We start from the raw sequence: 18,386 nt of genomic DNA on the forward strand, positions 1-18,386 counted from the left end.
TGTCCCAGGATTGAGCTGCCAGTCTGTTCTTCTCTCTGCGTTTAGAAGGTTGCTAGTACAAACCCCAACCCAAACACGTTGGGTACCAAATCCAGGCTGATGATCAGTGCAGGACTCAGAGAGTGCTGTCCTCTCAGTGGGTGCTGTCTTTTGGATTAAATGTTAAATTATGTCCTTGACGAAATATAGGAGGTATGCTTAGTAAATTTGCAGATGAACACCAAAATTGATGGTATAGTGGACAGTGAGGAAAATTATCTCAGTGTACAATGGGATGTTGATCAGATGGGCTGATGGGCTGAGGAATGGCAGATGGAGTTCAATTTACATAAATTTCAGTAGGACAAATCAGAGCAGGACTTATACACATAATGGTAAGGTCCTGGGAGTGTTGCTGAACAAAGAGACCTTGGAGTGCAGGTTCATAGTTCCTTGAAAGTGGAGTTACAGGTAGACAGGACAGCGAAGAAGGTGTTTGGTGTGCTTGCCTTTACTGGTCAGTTGATTGAGTATAGGAGTTGGGAGGTCAAGTTGTAGCTGTACAGGACATTGGTGAGGCCACTTTTGGAATCTTACATTCAGTTCTGGTCTCCCTGCTATAGGAAAGATGTTGTTAAACTTTAAAGGGTTCAGAAAAGATTTGCAAGGATGTTGCCAGGGTTTGAGCAAAAGGGAGAGGCTGAATAGGCTGGGGCTATTTTCCCTGGAGCATCGGAAGCAGAGGGGTGACCTTATAGAGGTTTATAAAATCATGAGGGGCATGGATAGGGTAGATGGTCAAAGTCATTTTTCCCATGGTAGGGGAGTCCAAAACTAGAGGGCATAGGTTTAAGGTGAGAGGGGAAGGATATAAAGAGGACCTTAGAGGCAACTTTCTCATGCAGAGAATGGTGTGTGTATGGAATGAACTGCCAGAGGAAATGGTGGAGGCTGGTACAATTACAACATTTAAAAGGCATCTGGATGGGTATACGAATAGGAAGGGTTTAGAGGGATATGGGCCAAATGCTGGCAAATGGGACTAGATTAATTTAGGATGTCTGGTCGGCATGGACGAGTTGGACCGAAGGGTCTGTTTCCACTCTGTACAAGACTATGACTCTATGTCCAGTCAAGTAAATGTTAAATTCCGCTGGCCCTAAAGGGGTTCTCCCAGTATTTGTCTCTCAACTAACATCACTGAAACAGAATTAGCTGGTTATTATTACATTTTCTGTTATTTGGGGAGCTGGCTGTGCACAAATTGACTTCCTACATTGCAACAGTGAATGTATGAGGGGTCTGTACAGAGTAGAGAGGGTAAAGGTGTTCCCATTGGCTGAGAGGTTGCAAACTGGAGGATGCAATCTAAGGCGATTGGCAAAAGGATTAGTAGCAGTAAGCGGAAAAATATTTTTACGCAGTAAGGAGTGAGAATCAGTGCACTGCCTAAGAGTATGGTGGAGAAATATTGAATTGTGGCTCTCACCAGAGAAACCAAACCTGATCATAACATCCACAGTACACTTTCCCAGCACTCCCAACAACAACGAGAAACCTTTCTGTTTTCCCACTGTGCACCACTCCTCCCACCCCACATCCCACCCCAATCCAAGCCAAGGTCCTTGGCAATGCGGGCCAGTGATTTGAAGTAATGGGGGCTGGGGGGTTGGTAAGGAATTATTCTCTTCATTCGGGTGGGACTGAGAGGTGTATGGAAATTATGCCTGAAAGATTGGTGGAGGCAGAAATCCTCAACACATTTGGATGTGTGCCTGACGTACTGTAAGACTCAGGGGCAGGAAGTGGAGTGGGGGTTACTGTTGAGAAAGGATGGTTCTTCTTACATCAGTCAGGCTCACAAACGGGCTGATTGTCATCCTCCTGTGTTGCAGATCTTTCTAACTTTCAATCAATCCTCAGAAATCTACCCTCGACTTGCTTGAGATCTATTGAGTGTACACAGACGTGGAGATCGGGCCTACAGCCATTCTGACCTGTGAGAATCCGTGAGACACTGGGTCCTACCCTTACATCACCAGCTTATGAGACGAATTGGAAATCATTTCTGCTGTTACCTTCGTTTGAGCTGTGGAAGTCTCTCTATTAATTAGCGTACTTATTTCTAGTTACTTGACTTTTAGCCCTTTTTAAATTTAATGAGGTGAGGAATGTATTCCATCACTGTTGGCATGGGGCCTTACTGGTAACCATGGGCAACAGGGGCACTACATACCTCAGTTCCTTCCGGAATTGTCTAATTTAAAATACATTTATATTTACAGTGCCAATTGAGTCACAGAGATAGATACTTACTCAAACGTTGTGAAAGAAACTATTCCTGGGACAGCCTGGGGCTGTGAAAACATCAGAAAATTAATCTAAGTCCACATACCTGAATAAATTATGTAAATTACGAACATTCAACCTGTCTCTCACCCTAGGGGCATCAATACAGGTCACCAGATGGGCCCTGGTGCATTGGGATATTTTGACGTGTGTTCCTGACCGCATTGGCAGATGTGTTAACAGCTGGTCAGGTCTGTGGTTGCACACGTTCCTTCTCGCTGCGCTGCTACCCATGTGACATGTTACCCTTCGCTAGGTGTAGACGCCAGGGAAAACCGGCTGGCTCAGCTGCTCCCGCCTGGGATCGCTTAGTTTAAAAGAAATTTCGCATTTACATAGTGCCTTTCACAGTCTCACGTCTTCCCAAGGCTGTTTGCAGCCACTCCTCAAAGTGTTGTAATGCGCGAAATACAGAGGCCAATTTGTGCACAGCAGGCTCCCACAAGCCATATGACGACAACCATTATTTTGCGGTGGAGTAGGGTAAGTGTCAACCAGGATAGCAGAGATTGAACATCCACTGTTCCTTGTCAAAATAGTGCAGTAGGTTTGGGAGGTGGAGGTGGGGGGGGCGGGGGGGTGGTGGGTGGAGGGGTGTCGTTTATATCGACCAACAAAAAGCAGATGGATCCTGGTTTCATGGTTGGTCTGAATGACAGCACCAGACACAGTTGCACTGCCTCAGTACCCTCGGTCCAATGTGCCCAGATTGGCAGCTCACAACCTCATCAGCGTGAGGCCCCATTACCATCACAAAGCTCTAGCATACCTCAGCTACAACTGGAAGTGAGTAAACAGGAAGTTTGAAGATAGTTTCTGCACTGTTTTTATTTCCTTTCTAAAGCTGTTGAGTTCACCAACACTCATCTTCTGGACCAGCTTAATCAGTGACACCACAGATTTCTGACTGGGAATTCTCACATACCTAAACTTCTGGGAGGCAGAAGGGGAAGACAGCGTCTGTTTGTGTGTTCCTGTGTTTGTGAGTGAGTGTGTGTGTGTGTGTGTGTGGGGTGTCAGAGCTCACACCGACATATCCAGTGCTCAACTCTAGTACTTCCAAACCAGCACTGACCTGTCTGAGTGGCCAGCCAATTCAGTGTCCCAAGTGGACTATGCAAATCCTCCGTTTCAGTTTTAGGAGTTGCTGCATTTTTTGTGAGGCACTAGTTTGACTAATTAACTAACGGGACTAATATTTTCCAAATAAAGTTGCTGATGCAAAGTGACCCATTCTGCCTGATTTCTAATCTAATTTATTTAGAAGCCCCTGAAGCCTGAATTCCAATTTTGAATTCTGCTTTAAGCCCATTTATGACAATGTGTTCAATATCAATGCTCCCATCGCACAATATTTCACCTCCGTGCATCATAAACATGTATGCAAACTGCTCCTCATGGTGCCAGTAAAACATGGCAGGGTCTGCTTTCAACTGGAGGTGGTCCAATGTTAATAAGACAGACCTTACTGAGAAGTACCAAACTGTAGAGGTGCCATTTCGGCCATATATACATTTATTTATGCTATTATGCTAACCAATACAGTTGTTAACTTCTTCCGGAGTATCCCCGGGGTGTTTTTTTTGCCTCTTTTGGATGATGGAGCAACACTTCCCTTGTGAGCTGATCTCCATGCAGAAATGCAGCTTGAATATCAATTGATCCACGCTTGCAAGCATTTGTTTACACTGCCTTCTTGTCGTCCACCTTTATATTTCATGTTCCCAATCCATGGGCCTAACTTCTTATTCCCTCATCCTGCACATTCAATCATTTTCCAGTGACCTTACCTGCTCCAATAATGTGACTATTCTCCATTGACTAGTTCCTTCTAATCGTTGTCTTTGGTACCCACTTTTTGCAATTGTCCTTTGGGACTAATGGTTTCTTATGGAGCACCAGAACTGAATTGTCTGTCTTTAGACACAGTCAATAGTGACAGTTTAATCCTCAGAACTGTATGGCTGAGAGAGGTACCTTGTTCCTCATTACTTTCTACAACTCCTTCAGAATCTCCAAATATGTAATCCATACCCAGCAACCTTGAAGATTGTACCCAAACGGTCTGTATAATTCCCATGCTGTACTGTTATTTTTGTCCATCTTTCCCAATAATCTTTTCTGCGTGTCTCCACTCTTTAAGCTCCTCCTTTTGATAATAAGCCATATCTCCCTGACAGAAGATAGTAGGAACTGCAGATGCTGGAGAATCCGAGACAACAAGGTGCAGGGCTGGATGAACACAGCAGGCCAAGCAGCATCATAGGAGCAGAGAGGCTGACGTTTTGGGCCTAGACCCTTCATCAGAAAACCCAAAACGTCAGCCTCTCTGCTCCTATGATGCTGCTTGGCCTGCTGTGTTCATCCAGCCCTGCACCTTGTTGTCTCCCTGACAGAAGCTGCTTCTCAGTGACCTTACATTATGTCTTCCCTCCCCACTATCTGTGAGAAACTTTGCCAGTGGTTCAAGTCCAGTTCCTATCTATAAAAAAACAGTAGTGCAGTATAACTGAGATAGGAACACAGGAGATTCAGCCCATTGAAACTGCTCTGCTAAATAGATGGTGGCTGAGCATCTCCTCAATGTCATTTTCCCTGCATTATTTCCATATTCCTTGATATCTTTAATATGTAAAAATCTATTTCAGTCTTGAACCTGTTGAATGACTGAGCCTCTGTGGTAGAGAATTCCAATGATGCAACACTCTCTGACTCAAGAAATTCTTCCTCACCTCAGTGGCCTCTTATTCTGAGACTATGTGCCTTACTTCAACAGTCATCAGCCAGTCCAAGCACCCTGTCTACATCGACCCTGTCACAGACTGTAAGAGATTTCTAAGCTTCAATAAGATTGGCGTAGGCTTGCAGGGCTGAAGAGCCTGTTCCTGTTCTGTATTGTGAGATAACAAGGTGTAGAGCTGGATGAACACAGCAGGCCAAGCAGCATCAGAGGAGCAGGAAAGCTGAAGTTTCGGGCCTAGACCCTTCTTCAGAAATGTTATCTCAGATTTCTCTTCTTGTTATCTCAGATTCTCCAGCATCTGCAGTTCCTACTATCCCTGTTCTGTATTGTTCTTTGTTTATCACCTCCCATTCTTCAAACCTTTAGAGAATGCAGAGTTCTTTTTCTCCAACTCTTTTCAAATGAATATCTCTGTACTGCATTGGAAAACAGCAGGGGAGTTCTCACCATTATCCCTCGACCAACATCATTCAAACAGATTCGCTCTCATTACCTGATTGGTGTAACTGGGGACTTGCTGTATGCAAATTGGTTGCTACATTTCCTAAGTCAAAAATAGTCAGTATGCTTCAAGAATCAACTTCAGGACTTTATGAAGGGTGCTCTATAAATGCAAGTTCTCTCGGTTTCTTTTGCTTTTGGCAGATCTAGGCCTCAGATGATCTAATGAGGAAACAGGACATCATGTTGCTATAGTGAAATCAAAATATGCGGCTGCTGCAAATCTGAAACAATGACCAAGAACATTGGAGAAACTCAGCAGGTCTGGCAGCATCTGTGGAGAGAGAAACAGAATTAACATTCTTGTGTACAGCATGACTTCTTCAGAACTGAACAATCTGAAGAATTGAAGAAGACATACCAGGCCTGAAATGTTAATTCTTTTTCTCTCTCCATAGACACTGCCAGACCTGCTGAGTTTCTCCAACACTCTCTCTTTGTTTCAACAGATCTCTGCGTAGTGTTCTATTCGGACAAAGAGAAAAATACCCTCAAAATTCCTAGCTGTCCACAGAAGGATATTCACTGAGTACCTGTAAATAAGAAAGGCTGCTTCTGAAGGCAGGTATTATCACAAATTCAGTAAACTCTAAACAGGGCTAGGGATCCTGAGTCTAATTAAAGTACTTTCAGTCCTGGGCCCAATTAGCTGAGTGTCTCTGCAGCAGAGCAGAATGTTCACTGAGCACATTGTGCAGTGGTTACAAAGTGCAAAAACGTAACACTGTGACTTGGCTGCTTTACCTGGTGAAGTTGCCAGTATTTTTAAACCTTGTTATTAAGTGCCGTGATTTGTGTCAGTGCTTCTTTTAGCATCATCCCAAAGTGCCTGCAGCCGCTGACAATGATATTCAGCAGTTGGAGTGTCAGTGGTGGAGGCCTAGTTTCTGTAAATCTTAGCCTGTCCCCTGGGATTAATCAGGCTGCATTGTCTGCTTGTTGTTCCCAGCCTGCTGTCGGGATTTGGAAAACATCATGTCACCTCAATGATCTTGGTAGAGTGCTTACCTTCTGTCAAAATTACAAACTCTTATTCCTTGCCAGTTCTCTTGGTTGCAGCCAGTGATTCTCCTCTTATCCTAACACCCCCATCCTCCAGCTTTCCTGAAACATTTTACTCTTTCTTTTTGACATGGATTTTTAGCACCCGTGGCTCTGAGGTTGCTGGTTCAAGATCCACTCCAGAAAACCTTGTCCAAAATCTGGGCTTACGGTCCAGTGCAGTACTGATGGAATATTGTCAGTGGGATAACACGTTTAATTGAAGCTTTACTTCTTCTCCCGTTTAAAAGAAAAATTATATTCTTGACATATAGGTGTTCCTGGCAAAGGCAACATTTGTTGCCCGTCCCTAATTGCCCCTTGAACTGAATGGTTTGCCCAACCATTTCAGAGTGCAGTTAAGAATCACCCACTTTTTAAAAAATTCATTAATAGGATGTGGCATTTATTGCCCATCCCTAATAACCCAGAGGGTGATTAAGAGTCAACCATATTGCTGTGGGTCTGGAGTCATGTGTAGGCCAAACCAGGTAAGGATGGCAGATTTCCTTCCCTAAAAGGCATTTTAGCGAATCAGGTGTGTTTTTCCCAACAATTGGTAATGGATTCATGATCATCATTAGATTCTTAATTCCAAATTTTTTTGAATTCAAATTCCACCATCTGCCTTGGCAGGATTCGAACCCAAGGTTCCCAGAACATTGAAGCAAAAACAGAAATTGCTGGAGAAAGTCAGCAGGTCTGGCAGCGCCTGTGGAGAGAGCAACGGTTAACATTTCGGTTCCAGAGATCCATCATCTGAGCTGATGGATACACGTTAACTAAAGAATAATTGGGTGAGAAATCAGTGTATAAATATAAGGAGCAATTACTTTTTCAAAAGAAGAAGAGTCATATTGGACCAGAAATATTAACTGTGTTTCTCTCTCTTTCAACAGATGCTGTCAGATCGGCTGAGTTTCTCCAGCATTCCCCTGTGTTTGTTTCAGATTTGCATTGGCGGTATTTTGCTTTTATTGAAATACTTGGTGTTGCTGGAGTTTGTGGTGTGCAAACGAGAAGTAAAACTCTGACTCAAAGCATACGACAGGACTCTCTCGAAACAGTATTTTAACCTCTACTCCAGCTATCTCAATATAATTATAACAGTCTTCATATTTATAATGTGCACTCCACTCTACACAGAAATTCCTGAAGTTAGAGAAAATGGCTCAATAATAGAGGAGTCAGAATGTCTACAACCACTGACTGACTTTAGCAATCAGACTCAAGTGAAAGGAATATTGACCAAGAAATAAAAATAGAACTTGCTGGAGAACCACAGCAGCTCTGGCAGCTTCTATGGACGGGAAAACAGAGTTAATTTTGAGTCCAAAGGAACATTACATTGGATTTGAAACATTAACTCTGTTCCTCTGTCCACGAATGCTGCCAGACCTGCTGAGTTTCTCCAACATTTACCATTTTTCCTTCAGCTTTCCAGCATTGGAAATATCTTGCTTTTATTATAGGACTGATCGAGGCTGCAGCACAGCTACATTTCAAAGGAGGTTTGCAACAGAGAGGATGGACTTTTCTGCCCATCAAAAACTTTCCTTCATGACCAGAATCTGCCCCTCTCCACACCTTGAGCCTTAACATAGCTGTGATGGGAAAGAAACCATTTTTCACCTCTTTGTGGAATGTGTCTTTGTGAAGAATATCTGGTGAGAGACATTAAGGTTTATCCTGACACAGGACACTGTGCGCTATGGGCTGTCCCCTGGAATGCACATCAAGATAAGCATCAACTATGTTAGAGGACCACCAACTCAGTGATAGATGCTCTTTGGTTGGCCTGAAACTTGCTGGTCAGCCAACGCAAACAATTGTCCTTGCTCAAGCATTACAGATTTGCACATTCCAAGGGCAACGATTAACTGTTGAGGGACACACGGGAGCAGCTGCCAAGGTGGGACAGGTTGTTAACTAGAATCACAGAATCCCTACAGCATGGAAACAGGCCCCTTTGGCCCAACCAGTCCACACCAATACTCAGAGCATCCCACCCAGACCCATCCCCCTATAACACACTTAATCTACACATCCCTAAACACTATGGGCAATTTAACATGACCAATCAACCTAGCCTGTACATCTTTGGACTGTGGGAGGAAACCCACACAGACATGGGGAGAACATGCACACTCCACAGAAACAGTCACCCGAGGTTGGAATTGAACCCAGGTCCCTGGCGCTGTGAGGCAGCAGTGCTAACCACTGAGCCACCGTGCCATTATCTGAGGCTTTCCTGCCAAATTACATCAAGGGATTGGAAGCTGTAGATCCCCTTGTATTATATGTCGACATTGAATGCACACTGTGAGCATGAAGAGAGTTGAAGTTGTAGTGATAGACCTCGGAGTGAAAAATGGTGTACAGAAAAGAGTTTATGTCTATTGTACTTCTATCTTTAATTTGAAATGTTTTGCTCTTGCGTGTATGCTTGTCGTGGAGTGCACATTATAAATATGAAGACTGTTATAATTACATTGAGACAGCTGGAGTAGAGGTTAGGAAGAATTTCGGGAGAGTCTTGTCATATACATTGAGTCAGAGTTTTATTTCTGGTTTGCAAACCACAATTAATTTTTTATCGTTTCAACATTTTTTTCTCTTAAAGACTATAAGATATAGGAGCAGAAATAGGCCATTCAGCCCATTGAGTCTTGACTGCCTTTCAATGAAATCATGTCCTCAACTCCACTTTCCTACCTTTCCTCGAGAACCCTTGATTCCCTTACTAATTAAAAATCTGTCTATCTCACCCTGGCATATAATTAATGAGCAAGCCTCAATGGCCTATTCAGTAAAGAATCCCACAGACTCACTATCCTCTGAGAGAAGAAATTCCTCCTCACCTCTGTCTTAAATGGGTGACCCCTTACGATAAGATAATGCCCTTTGGTCCGAGACTGTCCCATGAGGGAAACAATCTCTCCTGTCGAGTCCCTGAGGAATCCTGCATGTTTCAATAAGGTCACCTTTCATTCTTCTACATCCTTATGAGTGCAGACCTACAGTACTACTCAATCGCTCCTCACAAGACAGTCCCTCTATACCTGAGACAACAAGGTGCAGGGCTGGATGAACACAGCAGGCCAAACAGCATCATAGGAGCAGAGAGGCTGACGTTTCGGGCCTAGACCCTTCATCAGAAAAGGGGGAGGGGAAGGGGGTTTTGAAATAAATAGGGAGAGAGTGGGAGGCGGATAGAAGAGGGATAGAGGAGAGGATAGGTGGAGAGGAAACAAACAGGTCGAAGAGGCGGGGATGGAGCCAGTAAAGGTGAGTGTAGGTAGGGAGTTAGGAAGGGGATAGGTCAGTCCAGGGAGGACGGACAGGTCAAGGGGGCGGGATGAGGTTGGTCGGTAGGAGATGGAGGTGCGGCTTGAGGTGGGAGGAGGGGATAGGTGGGAGGAAGGACAGGTTAGGGAGGCAGGGACGAGCTGGACTGGTTTTGGGATGCGGTAGGGGGAGGGGAGATTTTGAAACTTGTGAAATCCACATTGATACCATTGGGCTGCAGGGTTCCCAAGCGGAATATGAGTTGCTGTTCCTGCAACCTTCGGGTGGCATCGTTGTGGCACTGCAGGAGGCCCAGGATGGACATGTCGTCTGAGGAATGGGAGGGGGAGTTGAAATGGTTCGCGACTGGGAGGTGCAGTTGTTTGTTGCGAACCGAGCGTAGGTGTTCTGCAAAGCGGTCCCCGAGTCTCCGCTTGGTTTCCCCGATGTAGAGGAATCCACACCGGGTACAGTGGATGCAGTATACCACATTGGCAGATGTGCAGGTGAACATCTGCTTGATGTGGAAAGTCTTCTTGGGGCCTGGGATGGGGGTGAGGGAGGAGGTATGGGGGCAGGTGTAGCACTTCCTGCGGTTGCAGGGAAAAGTGCCGGGTGTGGTGGAGCTGGAGGGGAGTGTGGAGCGGACAAGGGAGTCACGGAGAGAGTTGTCCCTCCGGAAAGCAGATAAAGGTGGGGAGGGAAAGATGTCTTTGGTGGTGGGGTCGGATTGCAGATGGCAGAAGTGTCGGAGGATGATGCGTTGGATCCGGAGGTTGGTGGGGTGGTACGTGAGGACGAGGGGGATTCTTTTTTGGTTCTTATTGCGTGGACGGGGTGTGAGGGATGAGGTGCGGGAGATGTGGGAGACACGGTTGAGGGCGTTCTCGACCACCGAGGAGGGGAAGTTACGGTCCTTGAAAAACGAGGACAACTGAGATGTACGGGAGTGGAATGCCTCATCCTGGGAGCAGATGCGGCGGAGGCGAAGGAATTGGGAATAGGGGATAGCATTTTTGCAGGAAGGTGGGTGGGAGGAGGAATATTCTAGGTAGCTGTGGGAGTCGGTGGGCTTGAAATGAATATCGGTTTCTAGGTGGTTGCCCGATATGGAGACAGAGAGGTCCAGGAAGGGGAGAGAGGTGTTAGAGATGGTCCAGGTAAACTTAAGGTTGGGGTGGAAGGTGTTAGTGAAGTGTATGAACTGTTCGAGCTCCTCGTGCAGCCCTCCGCTCCCTCCGCTCCAATCCCAACTTCACCATAAAACCTGCGGACAACGGAGGCGCAGTTGTAGTATGGCGCACTGACCTCTACATCGCCGAGGCCGGACGCCAACTCTCCGACACCTCCTCCTACCGCCCCCTTGATCATGACCCCACCCCTGAGCACCAAACCATCATCTCGCAAACTATCCACAACCTCATCACCTCAGGTGACCTCCCACCCATGGCCTCCAACCTCATCGTTCCCCAACCTCGCACTGCCCGCTTCTCTCTCCTTCCCAAAATCCACAAACCTGAATGCCCTGGTCGACCCATTGTCTCTGCCTGCTCCTGCCCCACCGAACTGATCTCCAACTATCTAGACTCCATTTTCTCCCCCTTGGTCCAGGAACTCCCTACCTATGTCCGTGACACCACCCACGCCCTCCACCTCCTCCAGAACTTCCAATTCCCCGGTCCCCAACACCTCATCTTTACCATGGACGTCCAGTCCCTCTACACCTGCATTCCCCATGCAGATGGCCTTAAGGCCCTCCGCTTCTTCCTGTCCCGCAGGCCCGACCAGTCCCCCTCCACTGATACCCTCATCCGCTTAGCCGAACTCGTCCTCACACTCAACAACTTCTCTTTCAATTCCTCCCACTTCCTACAGACAAAGGGGGTAGCCATGGGTACCCGCATGGGCCCAAGCTACGCCTGCCTCTTTGTAGGTTACGTGGAACAATCCCTCTTCCGTACCTACACCGGCCCTAAACCCCACCTCTTCCTCCGTTACATTGATGACTGTATCGGCGCCGCCTCGTGCTCCCACGAGGAGCTCGAACAGTTCATACACTTCACTAACACCTTCCACCCCAACCTTAAGTTTACCTGGACCATCTCTAACACCTCTCTCCCTTTCCTGGACCTCTCTGTCTCCATATCGGGCAACCACCTAGAAACCGATATTCATTTCAAGCCCACCGACTCCCACAGCTACCTAGAATATTCCTCCTCCCACCCACCTTCCTGCAAAAATGCTATCCCCTATTCCCAATTCCTTCGCCTCCGCCGCATCTGCTCCCAGGATGAGGCATTCCACTCCCGTACATCTCAGTTGTCCTCGTTTTTCAAGGACCGTAACTTCCCCTCCTCGGTGGTCGAGAACGCCCTCAACCGTGTCTCCCACATCTCCCGCACCTCATCCCTCACACCCCGTCCACGCAATAAGAACCAAAAAAGAATCCCCCTCGTCCTCACGTACCACCCCACCAACCTCCGGATCCAACGCATCATCCTCCGACACTTCTGCCATCTGCAATCCGACCCCACCACCAAAGACATCTTTCCCTCCCCACCTTTATCTGCTTTCCGGAGGGACAACTCTCTCCGTGACTCCCTTGTCCGCTCCACACTCCCCTCCAGCTCCACCACACCCGGCACTTTTCCCTGCAACCGCAGGAAGTGCTACACCTGCCCCCATACCTCCTCCCTCACCCCCATCCCAGGCCCCAAGAAGACTTTCCACATCAAGCAGATGTTCACCTGCACATCTGCCAATGTGGTATACTGCATCCACTGTACCCGGTGTGGATTCCTCTACATCGGGGAAACCAAGCGGAGACTCGGGGACCGCTTTGCAGAACACCTACGCTCGGTTCGCAACAAACAACTGCACCTCCCAGTCGCGAACCATTTCAACTCCCCCTCCCATTCCTCAGACGACATGTCCATCCTGGGCCTCCTGCAGTGCCACAACGATGCCACCCGAAGGTTGCAGGAACAGCAACTCATATTCCGCTTGGGAACCCTGCAGCCCAATGGTATCAATGTGGATTTCACAAGTTTCAAAATCTCCCCTCCCCCTACCGCATCCCAAAACCAGTCCAGCTCGTCCCTGCCTCCCTAACCTGTCCTTCCTCCCACCTATCCCCTCCTCCCACCTCAAGCCGCACCTCCATCTCCTACCGACCAACCTCATCCCGCCCCCTTGACCTGTCCGTCCTCCCTGGACTGACCTATCCCCTTCCTAACTCCCTACCTACACTCACCTTTACTGGCTCCATCCCCGCCTCTTCGACCTGTTTGTTTCCTCTCCACCTATCCTCTCCTCTATCCCTCTTCTATCCGCCTCCCACTCTCTCCCTATTTATTTCAAAACCCCCTTCCCCTCCCCCTTTTCTGATGAAGGGTCTAGGCCCGAAACGTCAGCCTCTCTGCTCCTATGATGCTGCTTGGCCTGCTGTGTTCATCCAGCCCTGCACCTTGTTGTCTCAGATTCTCCAGCATCTGCAGTTCCTACTACCCCCCTCTATACCTGATCTCAGCCTAATGAACCTTCTCTGGACTGCCTCCAATGCCAGTGTATTTTTTTTTAATGTAAGGGCCCAAACTGTTCACAGTTTTCCAGCTGTGGTCTGACTAATGCCTTTATATAGTTTTACACTCCACTCCCTTTGAAATAAAGGTGCAACTAATTTCTATAGATGTGTGTGAGAGACAACGCAGTGTCTGACACAAAGTAGCCTTAGTATATGTTAAAACAAAACACACATCTCACTCTTGTTCAGTCTGATAATTCTGGAGAAATGAGAGGCAGCAGAGACAGAATTCCCAAATGATTCACACAAGTACAAGAGGTCTAGCAAAGAATGTTGCATGAATGATGCAGCCTCGAGACGTATGGGTAGAAAATATCCCTCGCGATGACTGTTAATGCCTTGGCAAAAAACAGGCTTAACGTCTCTCAGTCTCCTAAGTTCATAAAACAGTCGCATCATTATAAATCAAATTTGAGTTCCTTTAATTCTAACGACGTGACAGCCTTACTAAACCCTGACAGTTAGGTTGCCACATGTTCCACAGAAAAAAAAGTGTCACGAGAGTTCACATCTTTGTGTTGATGCTGTTTACGATTTTCAATCCAGCTTCTTAATGAAGTTAGTGTGCCCACAGAAGCATAACAGACAATTCCCCACGCACCCACTTTCATAGGAATAAAGAGTCTGGTTAGCAGAAATTGCTGATGTCTCCGTACTAAAATGGAGGCTTAATTTATTGTTTACAGCTCCGGTTTTCTTGCCATTGTTAATGGAAACTGTCCCCTCTTTCTCTCCCACCTCCCTCCACTCCCAACCCCTTTTGCCAACTCCTAGTGGAATTGTTGGTTGTGTTAATGGGTTTTTTGGGAAACTGTGAAGTGTTGGTCCTGGTTATTCATATTTCTAATCAACCTGTTCCGAGGTGTTATCAGATAGGACATGAACTCAGGCCTCCTGGTTCAGAGGCAACCAAAAAGTCATATATTTCCCAAAAAGGGGCAATGGATAGAAAGGGAGGTTCCTGTTTATCACGGTGCCTCTTACATCTAATGGCATGTCAGTGAAAGAGAAAACCAAGAGCCAGTTTTAAAGTTTTAAAGGGATTACTGTTGGAGACTGCATTAAACTCCATCAAACCTGATGATGTCAAAAGGGCTTGGGTGGGGAAAAGGCAGGACATCGTAGGATCTTGTTGGATGAAGACTCAAATACAAAGGTCTTAATGACAATGTCTCACTTACTCATGTAACTAGGACCTGATTTCTATCATGTAATAAACTGCATCTTGTTGAAGACCTATTTCTGAAAGTGAACTGGACTCCCAACATAAACACGGTGGCTACAAAAGCAGGTAAAGGTCTAGGAACACTTGGGTGAGTAACTCACCTCCTGACTCCCGAAAGCATGTCTCTCATCTACAAGGCACAAGTCAGGAGAATGATGGAATACTTCCCACTTGCCTGGATGAGTGCAGCTCCAACATCATGCAATTAGTCTGACACTACCCAAGGCAAAGCAGCACAGCTCATTCACATCGCATTCAACACCTTTAAGATTCACTCCCTCAACCACTGATACTCAGTAGCAGCAGTGTGTACTATCTAGAAGGAGAAAAGCAGCACTTACATGGGAAACCTGCAAGTTCCACTCACTGTCCTGACTTGGAAATATATTGCTGTTCATTCAGTATCACTGGATCAAAATCCTGGAACTCCCTTCTTAACAGCACTTTGTGTGTCTCTATACTGAGAACACCTCACCACCTTCTCAGGGGCAACCAAGGATGGGCAATGGTGCCCACATCCCATGAATGAATTAAAAACAAAGGGAGCCACTTCTCATCATTTTTCCCTGACCACACTAAACCAAGTATGCCCTTTCAGCCAGCCAAAGGAAATGGACAGAAAATTACCCCAATCAAATGGTGGTTGGCAGAGCAGCACATACACCATCTGCAAGCCACAAGTAGAGTCAATAAGTGTCTCTTCATACATCTTCTGGCAAGTGAGGGGGAGGTGATGGCCTTGTGGTATTATTGCTAGACTGTTAAGCCAGGGACCTGGGTTTGAATCCTGCAATGGCAGATGGTGGAATTTGACTTTTTAAAATAATCTAGAATTGAGAGGCTAATGACGACCATGTGCTTGTCAGGAAACAAACATCTGGTTCACTCATGCCCTTTAGGGAAGGAAATTGCCATCCTTACCTGGTCTGGCCTACATGTGACTCCAGACCCTCAGCAACGTGGTTGACTCCTTAACTGCCCTCTGGGCCATTAGGAATGAGCAATAAATGCTGGCCTAGCCAGCGATGCCCTCATCCTGTGAATGAATAATTTAAGAAAGTGTCTGTTTCCATTCCATGTCTGCTCTGTTTGAGGCAGGTTTTTGACTCATGGCAATTTCCTACTGCCCCCTACTCTCACAGGGAGCTCCCATCTTTACCTCAGCCAGAATAAGAATCGAACCCACACTGCTGCTATTATTCAAACTATGTACTTCCCAAGTATCCAAGTGAGTGGACCAGTGTGCAAGTACCTTTAGATACTCTATTGAAGGTCCACAAGAAAGAAAAACTAACCAGTGAATAACACCTTAAAGGGGTATTTGTCTTGATGTGGTGAATGTGGACAGAATGTTTCTGCTTGTGGGAGAATTTGGAGCTGGGGTCACTGTTTAAAAATGAAGGGTCGTCAGTAAAGAAAGTGTTGAGCATTGTTTTCCTCACTATTGTGTCTTTGGAACTCTCTTCTTCAAAATACGGTGGAACCAAAGTCTTTGAATAAGTTTAAGGCAAAGATGATAGATTCTTATGAGCAATGGGACGAAAGGTTCGTGGGAATAGGCAGGAATGTGGAACAATCAGATCAACCATGATCTCATTGGTTGACAGAGCAGACTTGAGGGGCCAAATGGCCATACTCCTAATCTGTATATAGGCTGGTTTACTCTTGTTTGAGTAAATGAGAAACAAAACAACTAATTAACAGCTCCTAAAAGAGGTACCATGATAAAAAAAAATTGAATGTTGAAAAAGGTGAGACTTGATCCTAAATGTCCACACAAAATGGAAATGAAAGCCAGCATCTCAAGCTACACTGACCCATACAGTACCTTACAAGTGAGTGAGTGAGTGAGGTGTGCAGCTCCTTGGTTCATACTCTGCTTATGTTTCACCTTGTCTCTTCGCTAGGCAGGTTTATAATTTGCGTTGCTTTGCCATTGGCTCCCATCCTCATGTCCCGCGTCTACCTCCACTGGATCAGGAATCAAATCCAGACTGTTGTTGTTTGTTCTGAACCACACGCTAGCCCCCTGGACAACCAAGCTAAGGCGAGTTTTTATTAAAACAAAATGAATCGAATTGCTCAGACTCCAGGCCAGGTGGGACTTGAGCTGAAGCTGTTTGGCACAAATGTGCCCTTTGAACATTTCCTCACAGACATTTTCAATCCACCTGTTCAGAGATGCTATGACACACCCCCAGAGCAGGTGGGACCTGAACGCAAGCCTACCCACCACCTGCCCGCCGCACCTCCCCCCCACCCCGGCCCAGAGGTAGGGACATTACCACTACACCTCAATGGAGTCATAGTCATACAGCACGGAAACATACCCTTCAGTCCAATTCATCCGTACCAACCAAGTTTCCCAAACTAAACTGATCCCATATGCCTGCGTTTGGCCTTTCTTCCTCTAAACCCTTTCCTGTTCATGTACTTTTCCACATGTTTTTTTAAATGTTGTAACTTTACCTGCACTTCCTCTGGCAGTTCACTCCACATTCAAACCACCCTCTGTGTGACAAAGTTGCCCCTCAGGTCCCTTTTAAATCTTTCTCCTTTCACCTTAAAATATGCCCTCTAGTTTACAACTCCCCTACCCTGGGGAAAAGACCTTTGCTATTCACCTTATCTATGCCTCTCATGATTTTATAAACCTCTACAAGGTCACCTCTCAACCTCCTACGCTCCAGTGAAAACAAGTCCCAGCCTCTCCAGCCTCTCCCTATAACTCAAACCCCTCAATCCCAGCAACATCCTTGTATGTCTTTTCTTCACCCTCTCCAATTTAATAACATCCTTCCTACAGCTGGGTGACCAGACTGTATGCAGTACTCCAAAAAAGTGGCCTCATCAACATCCTGTACAACCACAACATGTGTGGGATATCAGATACAGCCATAGCTGGAGTTCAATGGGGTAGCATTGAAGTCTGAAGGCGATGAGTTCAAGTCCCACACTTGGACTAAAGCACATTATGAGGCTGACTGTCCCAGTGCAGCGCTGGGAGAGTGCTGCATTGTCAGGGGTGCTTCCTCTTGGCTTGAGAGTTGTAGTGGAAACCTTGACTGTAAAAGACTCCAAGGTACTATCTTAAACAAGGACAGGGGAGTTCACTCTAGTGTCTTGGCCAGTTTTTATCCCTCAATCAACATCACTAAAGGAGATGATCACAAAGTGGCTGGAGGGAGCTTGCTATGTACGTGCTCCATACCGTGTTTCCTATGTTACATCGATAACTACACTTCAGAACAAAATACATGATAGTCCCAACTCCTTTACTCAATGGTCTCAGCAATGAAGGCAAGCGTGCCAAAAGCCTTCTTCCTCACCCTGTCTACCATGACACAGCTTTTAAAGAACTATGTGCCTGAAAGCCTAGATCTCTGTTTGACAACATTTCCCAGGGCCCTACTATTAACGGTATAAGTCCTGCCCTTGTTTGTTTTACCAAAATGCAACACCTTGCATTTATCCAAATTAAACTCCATCTGCCACTTCTTGGACCATTGGCCCAATTGATCAAGATCCCTTTGTAATCTTAGATAACCTTCTTCACTGTCGATTATACCACCAATTTTGGTGTCATCTCCAAACTGACTAATCTTTTTTCTTAAATTCTTATCCAAATCATTTATATAAATGACAAACAATAGGGAACCAAGCACCAATCCCGGTGG

This window comes from Rhincodon typus, chromosome 26 (genome assembly GCF_021869965.1).
Source record: "Rhincodon typus isolate 14 chromosome 26, sRhiTyp1.1, whole genome shotgun sequence".
Classification (NCBI taxonomy): domain Eukaryota; kingdom Metazoa; phylum Chordata; class Chondrichthyes; order Orectolobiformes; family Rhincodontidae; genus Rhincodon; species Rhincodon typus.